General features: G+C 41.0%; 1 pseudogene; it reads right to left on the bottom strand.

The window, feature by feature from the left end:
* Nucleotides 1-10,089: 10,089 nt before the first annotated feature.
* LOC142446275 (mRNA cap guanine-N(7) methyltransferase pseudogene) lies at nucleotides 10,090-10,993 on the bottom strand (annotated as a pseudogene).
* Between the last annotated feature and the right edge of the window lie 828 nt (nucleotides 10,994-11,821).

Genomic DNA, 11,821 nt, shown 5'->3' on the forward strand with positions numbered 1-11,821 from the left:
GAAATAGACCATGATCAGTCATCTGTTCTCCAATGTTTATTGTGATGCAATTCACAATTGCAAAAAATTGGAAACAACCTAAATTCCATCGATAGACGAGTGGATTAGAAAACTCTGATAAATACACATAATGGAGAACTATGCATCAATAAAAAAGCATTGATAAACTTTTGAAGCACAGCATCTCATTGGAGGAGTTGGAGAAAATTATACGAAGTGAAGTTAGCCAATCACAAAAGGACAAGTGCAACAAGAATCCACTGAGGTAAGTATAATCAACACAGTTGGTATAGAAGAAAAGCCACTTATTTCACACTCTATGGGTTGAGGTTCAGGCAATTGGGTGGGGGACAGACCAAATCCAAAGACGTACATTTCATTCCAACACAAATAAGGGGAAAGTGGGGGAGAAAAAGGGGGGAGAAGAGGGAGAAGAAGGCACTGGGGAGTAAGGCACTAATCCACCCAGGAAGATGGTATTGTTTATGTCGCCACAGAAACCGGACTGTGAATGCAGACCCCACCATGGCTCACCAAACCTTGAGGACAACGTCACCACATAGAGCAACTCATGAACAGAGCAGTCCACAGGGCCGGCCCCATCAGAGACAAACTGACACCCCACACACCCTAAAAGTATGTGTTACAGAGGAGAACACTAAGCCTACAGGTTGGGGAGACGGGCTGGCTTACCATGTCCATATAGTAGTAAACCAAAAAGGAAAAGGCGAGCGTGAGGGTTAGATCACCACACTGGCACACCAAGCCCTGAGGATGACGTCCCTGCACAGCACTGCCAAGGTACAGAGAGGACTGTAGGGCCGACAACAGTTTGAGACAATTTGGATAAACCTCTCAAGAACAGAAATTGGAGTCGTACTACCAGGAGGGTAGGGGGAAGGTGTAGGGAAGAAGGGAGGAAGGGGTAACGGATTGCAATGATCGATGCATAACCCCCTCCCCAGGGGGCTGAACAACAGAAACATGGTTGAAGGGAAACAGTGGTCAGTGCAAGATAGGAAAATACTAATAATTTATAATTTATCAAGGGGTCACGAGTGCAGAAGGGGGGATGGAGAGAAAATAGAGAGGAGGGAGGGAAGGAAAATAAGGAGCTGATAGCAAGGTCCCAATTACAAAGTAAATGTTTAGAAAATGATGATGGCAACACTTGTGCAAATGTGCTTGGTAAAACTGATGGATGGAATTTTATAAGAGCTGTAAAACTCCCTAATAAAATGATTTTTTAATAACAAAAGCAGGACATTAAAAAAGCCCCAAACAATTACATATCTATTTTTTTAAATCATTCTTTTTTTGGGGGGGGGGTCATAGAACTCCTATCACAATTCATACATCCATCCATTGTGTCAAGCACATTTGTGCATTTGTTGCCATCATCATTCTCAAGACATTTTACTTGAGCCCTTGGTATCAGCTCCACATTTTCCCCTCCTTCCCTGCCCCGCCCCCATAAACCTTTGATAATTTATAAATTATTATTATTTTGTCATGTCTTACACAGTCCGACGTCTTGCTTCACCTACTTTTCTTCTGTCCATCACCCAGGGACGGGGTTATATGTAGAACTTTGTAATCAGTTTCCCATTTCTACCCCAAGTACCCTCCACCCTCCAGGTATCACCACTCTCTCCACTGGTCCTGAGGGCTTCATCTGTCCTGGATTCCCTGTTTTTCCAGTTCCTATCGGTACCAGTGTACATCCTCTGGTCTAGCCAGATTTGTAAGGTAGAATTGGGATCATGATAGTGGGTGGTGGGGGGAGAGGAAGCATTAAAGAGCTAGAGGAAAGTTGTATGTTTCATCATTGCTACACTGCACCCTGACTGACTTGTCTTCTCCCAGAGACCCTTCTGTAAGGAGATGTCCAGTTGCCTACAGATGGGCTTTGGGTCCCCACTCTGCTCTCCCCCTCATTCACAATGATATGACTTTTTGTTCCTTGATGCCTGATGCCAGATCCCATCAACACCTCATGATCACAGGGTGGTGTGCTTCTTCCATGTAGGCTTTGTTGCCGCTGAGCTAGATGGCCGCTTTTTATCTTCAAACCTTTAAGATCCCAGATGCTATCTCTTTTGATAGCTGGCTCCATCAGCTTTCTTCATCACATTTGCTTATGCACCGACGTTGTCTTCAGTGATCATGTCGGGAAGGTGAGCATCATGGAATGCCAGTTTAATAGAACAAAGTGTTCTCACATTGAGGGAGTACTTGAGTGGAGGTCCAGTGTCCATCTGCTACCTTAATACTAACCCTATAAATATATACACATAGATCTATTTCCCCATCATCATATATAAATATATTTACATATGTACATGCCTGTATTTAGACCTCTGTAAGTACCCTTTGCCGCCTAGTTCTTTCCTCTATTTCCTTTCACTTTCATCTTGTCCCACTATCATGCTCAGCCTTCATTTGGGTTTCAGTAAATCCTCAGTTACATTGCCCTTGATCAAGCCCTAGCAGGCCTCTTACATCCTCTTCGTCACTGATTTTGGATCATTTGTTGTTCCTTGTCCCTGGGTTTGTTAACATCACTTCCTTTCCTCCCCTTCCCCTTCTCCCCTGTCCCGCTGGAAACATCGGGCCTGTTGTTTTCTCCTCCAGATTGTTTATCCAGCCTATTGTATCTAGATTGACCTGGAGAGATAATAATATGCACAAAAACAAGACAAAGCAAAACAAAGTAGCAAAAGAAAACAAAATAAAACAACAACAAAATAACCAATGATAAAAAAAGGAAAGTCTGTAAATAGTTCAAGGCCTGTTTTTTGACCTTTATGAGTGTTTTCAGATAGAATCTGATGGGGTGCCCCACCCTGATCCCAAAGTCTATTTTCAGTACTCCCCCAGGACTTCCTTGTTCTGCTCCCTTTGCTGGTCCATTGCATGCCCTTAGTTTACATATCTATTTTTTAAAAATATTTTCTTCCAAAAAAGGATATATAGTTTCATTTATCAGGTGGACTCAAGACTTCTATTTATTGGTCAAGTGATAGTGACATGATAGCTACATCTCTAATTGCGTTTGCTTGCTCCCCGTTCCCCACCTACATGTGTTGGCGAGACGCCTTACAACTGTTTATTTTAAACAACAACAAACATCAGCTAACCCTGCAGGGAATGGACTATTTGAACAGTAATTATCCTGATTTCATAGATGAGAAAATGGAGGCTCACTGGGATGCTTAAGGAAGAAATGGTTAAAATCTCCTAACTGGCCCTGAGTCAGGACAGGAGTAGAATTCAGGTGACCTTTAAACATTTCCTCTTTCTGGACAAAATGCTGCTTCAACAGCATACATTATCTTTGCCTTGATACACCACTAAGAATAACTAAGAATGCTCCATGGGGATGCTGGGAGAGCTAATTTTCCTGTGCTCAGAATTCAGAGGAAATGACAGTGAAAAATGCTATGCCAAACCTGTGGAATTGGATTTGAAGAATCGCTGATGCATTTATTTATTCTTGTCTGAAATGGTTTTTTTTTACCCTGCCCTCAAGTCACCAGATAAAACCCAATTTATCAAAAACATGTCTTTCTGACTCTTGAAAAATGAAAGTGTTAATGTAACTACTTTCCAAAAGCAGTGGATCATTCTTATCTGTGGAACCTGATCCTCGGAAGGAAGTGAGACTAGACTTTGCTGAAGTTGTAAGTCTTTTAGAGGGGAAAAAAATTATTTAAAGACTTTTCATTTTTCTTTTTTTGAGAACCTGATGGCAGGGGCTTAAGGGGAGAGCAACTGTTTTGAGAATGATGAGGGCAATGAATGTACAAATGTGCTTTACACAATTGATGTATGTATGGATTGTGATGAGTTGTATGAGCCCCCTAATAAAATGATTTTTAAAAGATTTTTTTCTTTCTTTTAAAACAGTATGTATGTGTTCAATTGGAGCTACCTGATTATCCTGAAAGATATTTGCTAAGACATTGAGGTAAAAACCTTATTTGCTTATTTGGCAAAAACAGTTGGAGAGCAGTAAATTGGGCAAGGCGGACAATAAGCTAATGATGACAAGGGGCATGTGACGTGTCTACACCGCTTTGTCACTGGCACGGATTTCACTAAACAGACTTCATCCTCCTGGAATTGTAACATGTATTTACATTTTAGTGTACATGGACACAAGTGAATGAAGTTGTTGTCAGTGTCTCTTGTATTGGCCGCAATGCGTCGCAAATTCACGTCCAATAGGGAAAAAAAAAGTTGCCTGGTTCCGTGTTGTCTTTAGGATTGTTGGTATGCTTCTGTCCACTGTTGCAGTCACTGAGTATTTAAGGGCCTTTCAACCTGGCTGGGGATGTATGTGCCAGCACTCCATCAGACTACATTCTGTTGTGACCCATTGGGGGTTTTCAAAGGCTACTTTTCAGAGGTTTATAAACAGGCCCTTATCCCTGTCATAATCTGGAAGCTCCACTGGGACCTGTCCAGCAGGTGACCCTGCTGGGACTTGAAAGACAGGTGTCATAGTTTCCAGCATCATAGCAACATACAAGGCACTAGCATATCTCAAACGCATTCAGTCTGGAGTGTGGTGATAGATGTAGGAAGTAAGTGGTAAGGATTTCAGAACCATTTATTGAGAATATTACCTTTCTTTGCTGCATATTTGCTACTTGTTTAATTCGCCTTGTTTTTAAGAACACAGGAATCCCACATAAAAGGACACAAACTATTGGTGATTTTAAATTTAGAATTATAGAGACTGCAAATAATATCTTTTAGACTTCCTAGTTGCAAAATAAAGACACACAGTACTTAGATATATCACCTTAACCTTGGGTGACCCTTGTTCCTGTGGTCACGTTTGTCCTCTGCTCTAATCGTTGATCCCAGAGATCACCAACAACCTTCCCTTCCCTTTGGATGACATTGGAATGAAAATATTTTTGGTAACGGTTTTATTGGCACATGATCCACATACCATAACATTCAATAGGGCAACCATATCAAGATGTATTGTACAGTCATCACCACAACAACTTTTAGAACATTTTCTTCTTTCCTGTAATCATTGTTGTTAGTTCCCCATTTCCCTTCAGCTGCACCCCGCTGCCATATTCCAAACCCCCCAAGACGCCTTTAATCCAGCTAATGTCTCTGTACATTTACCTGCCCTGGATTTCATTTACAAAAAATCATACAACCCCTTCTCCCCCCACAAAACACCCAAACCAAACAAACAATAAAACAACCAAGTACTTGATAAGCACCCTCATGAAGAGATCACTGAAGTTAGGGTTGCTATAGCAAACTGTGGCAAAGAAACTAGACAGTGCTCAGCTATCGGAAAGAATAACATGTGGAGTCTAAAAGGCTTGTTGTCAAACAAGTAGCCATCTAAGTGTGGTGGCAACTAAGTTCCCATGGAAGAATTTCACCAGCCTATGTGATCCAAGAATTATAAATAATATAATGCAAATCAAAATGAGGGAGTGGTATCTGAGCTTAAATTGTGAACACCGGGTTTGCAGAAAGCTATGGCCAATCATGGAAACCCCAAATCTGTTTGCAGGGTGCACATGGAGAGTAAACCTCCAGTGAATTCTTTCTGTCCATAGCCAAGGGACTTCAGCAGGCTTATCAACCAGCCTTGTAAGGACAATTAAGGTGGACGTAGTTAGGTTAAGGTGTAATATTTGACTTCCCCTTTGACTCATTTAAAAGTTGTTTCAGTTAAAAAAAGTGAGAGGGAAATACAAGTATCCAGTACAATCGAGTAAAATCACAATTACGATGATCTCTATCTGATAGTAAAGCTGTTGGAGACCCTTGCCTGTGGCTAGAGGGGATCTGCCAGTGGCTTCATCTGACGAGATACTCTGCAGATGGGTTTGGGGCTCCCACTGGCTTGCACAGCCTTCTGCAAATTGGGTATTTGCAATTTGGTCTGTAACGTTTTTCCCTTTGTCATATTTGAATTTTGTTATTGTCATCTTTAGATCACACAAGTTGGTGTGCTTCAGTTGACTCCTTGCTTGGATGGTTGCTTGTTTGAAGACAAGCCTTTAAGGCTCCAGTCACTATTCCGAGTGATAGCTGGGCACCATCTGCTACCTCACCACACTATGCTGTGGCACCCTTTCTTCAGGGGTCATTTCATGAAGGCAAGTATTGAGTAGGGCCATGTGATCAGAACTAAGTGTTCTTGGATCAGAACTGAGTGTTCCCAGAATCCATTTGCTTGTCCCTGGGAAATGCAGGACTCCAGTTTATTTTGGTGTTTGTATTATGGCAAATTCAAAACCCCATCAGACCAATGACACCCCCCGCTCAAATAGCAACAAACCAACTAGCAGACAACAGACGACAAACACGCAAACAATAAATAACAAGCGTAAGGCAGGAAAACAAAACCCGACATGAACAGAAAAGTATGACACTGTTCCTCATCCCCCTGGGGTATATGGCGGTTACACTTGCAACTTCATCCATGTTTCCAACGACACATCACTCTGGACACTGCACTTAGGAGGAGTCTAGGCCAGCACGGTTCCACCCTGAGCACAACCCATGAGTTGTCACTCCACACAGTTCGGTCTTCTGTTTGATTGAGCTCTGTTTACCCTAAGTATGAAGATTGGTGCTGGGAGAGGGGGACTTCCTGGATCAATTCTTCCAAATTCAAGTACCTGCCTGACAGATCAAAACCTGTCATGTTGCTGTGAGGGGGGCATCGAGGTACTAAATAGATGGTGATTCTGGGTCCCTTTCAATTGGACTCCCACCAAACTGGGGATTCCCCCCAAGGTGCAATGACCAACCACCACTTCCACAGATTTGGGCAGCCACTCTGCTTCTCCCCAATCTGAGGACCCCAGTCTTCAGTCCAAGGTGCAGCTACCTTTGAGGCAAGGCTCAGTTCATTCTGCTGAGCATCTATGATATGCCCTGCTGATGTAGCCCCTGGGTTATGCCATGCTGGGTGTAAGGTCACCATCCAAGGTCATCCAGAGTGTGCTTCATTGAGGGTTGGATAGAAACTTATTTGTAGTGTCTACCCAGGAACATAAAATCTGGACCACTGTTCCCTTAGGTTTCCTGTAATCATTGTTTAGCACCCCTTCCTGATGTGACATTACTTCTCCCCAGCATACTTACCAACAGAATTATCAGTGTCTACTCTCAAATGTAGATGCTCCTCTGCCCTGGTCTTGGCTTGATTTCCCATCAAGGCCCTCCTTCCACTCCTGTGAGGGGGCCATTGATTTGCCCCAGCCTTGTCTCAGTGTTGTAAAGCCTCAAGTGGGTGGTCTTCTCCCCTATCCCCCAACTTGGAGGAGTGAGCCCAGACAATGTGGGGTCTCCTCCTTCACTATGGCTCTTGTGAGGTGCATAAGAGGGAGGTGATGTATGCTTCATGGCCAGTAGGTAAACTTCTCCCCTTCTTTTCAAGAATTGGTCTCTAAGATTTGTTTAATTGGTGTTTCTCCTTATAGTAGTGGACTCATACAATGTTTGTCCTTTTGTGATTGACTTGCTTCACTCAGCATCATGGTTCACAGGTCCTTCCATGTCATGCTGTGTTTCATGCTTTCATCGCTGTTTTCAGGGATTCCTAGCATTCCATTTGTGTATGTACCATAGTCTCTGTATCTATTGTTCTGTTGTTTAGCATCTGGGCTGCTTCCAGGTACTTGCTATAGTGAACTGTGCTGCTATGAACATGAGAGAGTATATATCCACTTGTGTTGTGTCTCTTATGTCTTTAGGGTATACTCCTAATAGTGGTATCGTTGGATTATATGGGATTTCAATCCCCAGTTGCTTTACGTATCGTCATTTCACTTCCCACAGTAGCTGTTTGTACTTACAAATCCACCAGCAGTGTAAACAAGTTCCAGCCTCTCGACATCCTCTCCATTATTGTTTTCTGGTGTGTTTTTTTAAATTTTTTACTGTCTTTAAATTTGGGCTAGCAGTGTGGGTGTAAAGTGGTATTTCATTGTGGATTTAATTTGCATCTCCCTGTTGGCCAGTCACTCTGAGCATTTTACATGTGTTTGTTAGCCATTTCTAGGTCACTATTGGTGAAATGTCTGTTCATATCTTTTACCCATTTTTTAATTGGGTCTCTTGTTATGTTCTTATTGAGCGAGTGTAGAGTACTGTATATCTAGGTCATTAGCCCTTTGTCCAATGTGTTGTTGGTAAAAAAAAATTGTTTTCCCCAATCTGTGAGCTTTCGTTTCACTCTCCTGATGAAGTCTTTTGATGTGCCTAAGTCATGCAATTTCAGCAAGTCCCAGTCATCTATCTTGTCCTCTGCTATGGGTGCCTCCTCCATTATGCTTGCTAGTCTGGGTGTGCCCTGCAACAGGGTCCTTAAGTTTTTCCCAGTCTTCTCATTGATGATCCTGAGAGCTTTGAGGTTTACATTTAGGTCTTAATCCATCTTGGGTTCATTTTTGTGCATGCAATAAGGAATGGTTTTGTTTCATTCCAGGGAGGCTCATATGTGTGTAAGAGAGTTTTAAACCAAAGAGTACTTTTATATTAAGAAAATATCTCAGCCCAGTATAGTTCAAGTCCATAGCTCTGATATTAGCCCATATGTCAGATATCAGTCTATAAATTCCATGATCCCCTTCTTCCTTATTTTTTTCAGATATACAATTATTTATTTGCCCAAATGACATATTCGGGCAAACAATCACAAAGCCAACGACTTACAGTCAATTTTGTAAACTGGTGATAGTTTGGATATTGAAAGGTTACAGAAAAACAATTAGGAAACTCATACTCTTTTGCTAAAAAATTTGTTCCTCTATTACCATGAAGAATTAACATCTATAACATATGAGACTGTGTTTCTTAAGGACTCTAGATAACTTTAGAAAGTAATATTCTTAAAATTTTTAAATAATTATTTTAGAAGAATACACAGTAATCACAGAGGGCATGTTGCTTTGTGTGTTAAGTTTTCCATTATATCAAAAAGCTAGCAGCTTCTTCAGATTGCGATGTAATGTAAGGGCTCCTATTTTCCCGGGTTTATGTCAGTGCCATTATCCTGGAAGAATAGTCAAGCAAGAAATTGAGGGTGATCATAACGTTCATTTTGAAATGGCAAGTAAAAATTTTCATGATGGTTAGCAACTAGACCTTACTGTGCAAGTACTGATGTTTAGCACACAGCCTCTGCAATCTAGTTCTAACAGCAGCGAGAATCTACCTGAGGTCCATCGATCTGCTTCCTCTGTGGTCATGCACTTATATAAAAGTTCTCAATTTTTTAAGTGGAACTGTAGTGACAGTTGAGGAAAAAAACATGTGCAATGGATTTACCTAGGAGAAATTTTCATAAGCCTTGAGAAAAGTAATTATATTGTTTTTTCAATTAAGAAAACCAACCCGGTCTAATTATATTTAGTAACAGGAAGCATTAATTGTTATCGTTTAAGAGAAAACACCCAAACTCAAAAAGAGCTCGAGGCTTCCAACTAAAATGTTCTAACTCCTTTTGGAATTACACTGTTTGAGCAAATAAAAGTAATCACTCTTTATATGAAAATTAAGTGGCTAAAATTCTAGCACAATAACTTGCCTAGAATTTTGACTGTCTCAAATTGAGCTTTAAACTTTTAACTTCAATAATATATACGGAACCTCCAACGGTATAGAACACAACCCGTTTCATCTATAAAACATTGTATACTAAGATTACACAGAGAAGCCCACACACCCATCTTTATTTGCCCCTCACCAACTCTGGAACCATGGCACATTTACTGCAGAATGCCAACATGGGCAGAACCAGTCAGAGCACTATGGTAAGAGTTCAGTTGCTTCAACAAGTTAGAGTAGGATTTGTACAATAGAGTCAAATGGAATTCTCAGCACGCTACTGAGACACCCATTGTTTAAGCAAAAGTTCCAATTCACTCCTATCTACACAAATAAAGGTTCACCTGTCAGAGGCAGTAACGAATGAATACACATTGGAGATTCTGGCAGCATCCTGCGTATGTAGAACAGTTAAATAAATAGAAAGTGGTCCAATCTCTAAGATTAAATGCAGATGTTCTGCTGTCATTACACACATGCTCATTACTGCTTCGCAAATGCGAATACCAAGCCAATGCTTGTAGCTTCCCACTCTGATTTGCTTAAGGTTCCCAATCTTATATGACCGATTATAAGGTAATCTTATATGACCGTTTTTCATATTTTTTGCTGCATGCTCATAGTCATCTGAGAGGTAAATTTGGAATTCTCATTTGTAGGATACGGCTCCAGTACCTGCATTTGTTTTAACAATATTTTATTTTCAATAATCTTAATTTTTCTTCATAAAATTCCAGAAATGTCTTTTTATTGACTAGTTTCCTATTGTACTTCTTTGCCATTTCATTTAGCAATGAAAGTAGACCAAGAATTCAGGAACACCCATACCATCTTCCAAGTTGAAATCATATTTGCATCCAAATAATGGGCAATCACCTTTCTTCTGAAATTTCACAGATTACATTTCATTTCCAAATTGTTCTGTTTCTGGAGCTTCAAGGCGTTTTATCCGCTCAAAGCTATTTGGTGTGGTACCAATACAATAGCCTCCAGGGTTAAGTCTCTCACAAGCACTTCTAAGTATTGTGTCAGCCTGCTCACTGGATTCAAAAGATTAATGGCAAACAAGCACAATGGCAAATGGCAAAGAACATTTTTGAATCAAGGAATTTGCTGGATAAAAGTTCCTTTGAACAATTAGCAGTAATAAATTCTCCATTAAAATATACTCATTGTCATGACAGCGATGTTTCATGTCATCAGACTATTGCTGGCACTGCTTGACAGCAACATCAGCAATATCAACACAAACTAACTTGTGAATTTGTCTCTTTTTCCATTTGAGCAAATCTCCACCTTTACCATCTCCCAGGTCCCAAACAGTAATATCACATGTCTTTTTCTGTCACAACTTTTCTAAAACTTCTCCAATGAGAACACTTTTCATCCAATTATTAAAGTGTCTGAGGTTAAAAAAAAAATACGACTTTTGCCATTGTGCTAGTCTGGGTACTTTAAAGAAACAAATCCACAGAAACTCATGTATAAGAGAAAGTTCTATATAAAAGTTAAGTGCACATCACGAAAACATCCCAACCTAGTGCTGGCCAAGCCCACAAATCCAACATTAACCCATTAACCCAGATGCCCAACACCAATCCACAAAGTCCTCCTCCATCTCACAAAATAGATGCAATGATGCTGACTGCAGGAGGAAAGCTGAATCAGTGAATGTGTAATCATCTCAGCACTGGCAGGGGTCTCCACATGGCTGCTCCAGCACCCAGGGCTGCATCAGGGTAGGTACATGTGGCTTCTCCTTAGGGATGCCTTGCAGGAAGTGAGCCTTGCAAGCTGAAGCAGGAAACTGGCTAAGACAGCTGCACTTTGGTCCTACCATCACAAAGCAAGAGACCCGAGAAGTAGAAAGGTGAGGCTTACTGACCCATTTATGTCTCTGCCCTTCAATTAACCGCACGTGTGTTTATTGGCCAGGTGACACAATAAACGAACTACCTCAGCTACACTTCTCCAAACAAACTTTCTGACGTTTATTGTAATGAGCAGCTGCCGTTGAGCTATGTCCTGCTTCCAAGCTTGTTTGTTTTTCAGAAACATCTTCAAGTTCTATTTTTTGCTTCTGCTGAATGCCAGTTCCAATGGAAGATGCATTTGTTGGAATATCATCACCTTCTATTTTCCTCTTCTTTGAAATGCCATAATTTTCAAAACCTTCTTCCTCTGTGACAATTTCAGCCTCAAGTTTTCTTTTTTT

Source organism: Tenrec ecaudatus, chromosome 4, assembly GCF_050624435.1.
Source record: "Tenrec ecaudatus isolate mTenEca1 chromosome 4, mTenEca1.hap1, whole genome shotgun sequence".
In the NCBI taxonomy this organism is placed as follows: Eukaryota; Metazoa; Chordata; class Mammalia; order Afrosoricida; family Tenrecidae; genus Tenrec; species Tenrec ecaudatus.